This window comes from Coenobita brevimanus, chromosome 2 (genome assembly GCF_032717465.1).
Source record: "Coenobita brevimanus isolate Jiangsu-jjx chromosome 2, ASM3271746v2, whole genome shotgun sequence".
NCBI lineage: Eukaryota > Metazoa > Arthropoda > Malacostraca > Decapoda > Coenobitidae > Coenobita > Coenobita brevimanus.
In genome coordinates, this window is record NC_136955.1 from 37,707,567 (window position 1) to 37,707,934 (window position 368).

Genomic DNA, 368 nt, shown 5'->3' on the forward strand with positions numbered 1-368 from the left:
CTGTACTGTTGTTTGCAGATGATACTGTGTTGTTAAGTGAAGCCGAAGGGGAGCTGCAAGGCTTGGTGGATGAGTTTGGGATAGTGTGTAAGAAACGGAATCTAAAGGTGAATGTAGGGAACAGTAAAGTTATGGTCTTTGAGAGAGGTGAAGTCAGTGAATGTACAGTGAGGTTGGATGATGAGGAAATGGAAAATGTAAGTTCGTTTAAGTACGTGGGTAGTGTGATGAATAAGGATGGAAGTTTGGAGGGTGAAGTGCTTGAAAGGGTACAACAAGGAAGAAAGGTTGCTGGCTCCTTGAGGCAGTTATAAGAAAGAGGGAAGTGAGCATGGAAGTGAAAAAGTTACTACATGACAGTATTGTGA